The 2,491-nt window shown below is 51.1% G+C and overlaps 1 pseudogene across 1 annotated transcript; it reads right to left on the bottom strand.

The window, feature by feature from the left end:
- Positions 1-335: 335 nt before the first annotated feature.
- Positions 336-1,655, bottom strand: LOC308241185 (nuclear prelamin A recognition factor-like; annotated as a pseudogene). The gene has a single exon. The product of its transcript is annotated as a nuclear prelamin A recognition factor-like (transcript).
- Positions 1,656-2,491: the final 836 nt, after the last annotated feature.

Here is a 2,491-nt window from a genome sequence, read left to right as displayed (position 1 = left end):
TTTGGGTTTTGTTTTTTTTTTTAAGCCTAAAGGACAGTAGTCTGTCTCCATTCTTGTTCTTTGAGATTTTTTCATCGTTGGATAAAAGGATATGTACATTGGGGCAATCCTCTAGAGATACAATATTCCAGTTGCACCCAAGTGACGACAACAGTGCCCCTTAGAGGGACCCGGGAACCGACAGATGGGGAGCAGGGAATTCTGAAAACCAAAGTGATGACAAAGATGCTAAGCCTTTCCTTCATGCATCTGACACCCTTCCTCAGGCAGCCTGCAGGCTGGGTGTCTGCTGGACCTTTACCACTTGATGTCCTGGCAGGCTGCCCTGGGCCCTGCTAGGTGGTGTGCAGGGTCACCTGGGCCTGAGGGAAGTTGCCCCCTCCCCGCCCCAGCCACTCCTGGTACAGCTCCTGCACATGGGCACTGGTTTCCAGGGCCACACCGGGATGGCAGCATAGATGCCTTCCATCTGCCACAGCAGTGCCCTGTCTGCACACCCGTCGTCTGCCTGGGTCTGGCCCCTGCTGCTTAAGCATGCCCTGCATAGGCCAGGACCACCAAGAAGTGGCAGGGGACCTTGCCTCTCTTCAGCTTCAGGAACACTTCTGGATGTTCCAAAAGCTGTAAGCAGCCTCAAAGCGTAGCAGAACCTCTCTTTCAAGGGTGACCTCCTGAAAGTCTTTGTTCCTCAGGGTATGGCAGGTGAAGACTCTCACATCCTCATTGAACAGCTCCTTGGCCATGTGCCTGAAGATGTGTGCCAGGTACCCATCGGAGCTGGCACCCTTGTGGAGCCTCACCTCCCCCTCCTTCATGTCTCCAAACAGTGTGTCCACGGCAACGTCATTCTAGGCAAGGTCACTTTGCTCCATTATCTGGACAATTCCACCTGAGGTTAACACGCAGTCAGCACCCTGGGAACTATGTAAAGCTGTGGAAACATCTTCTCAAAGGGCCTCCAGTTTCTTGTCATAACACAGGGTCACAATGACATGGAAAATCTTGTCTGGGGACAGGTTTTGCCGTCTGGTAAAGTTATCCTTCACCAGAGAGCCCATGATCTGCTTGGGAGACTTGGCCATGCAGAGGTGGGAGTGATGGGGTGACCCAGCACAAGCTCTGTGTACCGGTCCCTGCCGGGGCAGGCAGAGGTCAGCATGGGTAGCCAGGGCTCTTCCTCACGGTGCTGGCAGTACCGACACACACAAATTCCTTCTGACTCTCCAGGATGCTAAAGTCCGCAGCTATCTTCATGTCAAAGACAATGCGCCCCAAGGCTTTTGAGAAAGCTCGGAGTCTTCTGGATGCAACAGTGACACTGAGGCTGAATTTAGCAGCAAAATAAGGCAGAGACTAAGGACACACCGACACTGCTAGCACCTTGTGCTGTGAAGTATCACATTTCTTATTAAGGTTCAGAACATGGAAGAAGTCCTTGGTGTTCTGTTGAGAAATTTGGACTCCTTCCTCTGTGGTCACACAACTGTCACATGCCAGACAGTCACTCAGAAATATCTTGGCATCGGCCAACTTATGGAATTCTCCCTTCTCTCCGTTCTCCTGAGCCAGACTCCTGACGTTGACTGCGGCATTCTTTTGGTCATCAATTTTTGTTTTTTACTACATTCCTTTAGTGTGCAGGGATCATACTTCATCTGGAATGAGGTGGGCGGGGGCCAGCTCGAGTGACCTGGAGGAAGCAGAGGGAGAGCAGTCAGTCACCGCTGGTCACCCCTGGTGCTGCTGGTTGTATCCTTTCTTCCTTGTGGAGCATCTATGGAGGGGAAACAGCTACAGTGCCCAAGGCTGAGTTCCAGGAGTCCAACAGCACTGTCGGAATCATGCCAGAGGCGCTGGTCCTTTGGTGCCTGGCCTGTCCTCTGGAGGACCTACAGGACTACTAAGGAAGCCAGTCCCCAGTCCCACCCCACCTCTGCACTGATTGATTGGAGCCTGAGGGCCAGGAGGAGGGACCAAGAGGCCTGCCTTCCAGCTGCTCACCAGTCCCCGCACCACTCACTTCACTTCCCTATTAACCATCCCTTGATCAATGGGAGCCTGCAGGCTGGGGGAGGACCAAGCAGTCTGCCTTCTGTCTGTTCACCAGTCGCTGCTGCCACAGATTCATTGGAGCCTGAGGGACCCCGGTTCCCCCATTATCCATTCCCTGATCAATGAAGCCTGAGGGCCAGGGGATGGGCTGGTCATCTGTTCAGTTGTTATGGACCCTGGGTTTCTATATATTAGGATAATCCAAAAAATCCTTTGCAATAATGTGCATGTTTTTTTAGCCTGGTGGCAAATTCAACCTTCAAATTATCAGTTTGTTGCTTCTGCTTCAATGGATTAGGACAAATCCGCAGTTATCTTTTATTTAAACCATACTGGTTAGAAGCTGTCTCTCCCATCTCAGAAGTCACAGACACACTGTTCATACTTTTAACAGATGTAATATTTCTTTAATTTTTTGTATGTGTGTATATTTGAACTT

Source organism: Plecotus auritus (genome assembly GCF_963455305.1).
Source record: "Plecotus auritus genome assembly, chromosome: 2".
In the NCBI taxonomy this organism is placed as follows: Eukaryota; Metazoa; Chordata; class Mammalia; order Chiroptera; family Vespertilionidae; genus Plecotus; species Plecotus auritus.
This window is presented reverse-complemented; position numbering and strand designations above follow the sequence as displayed.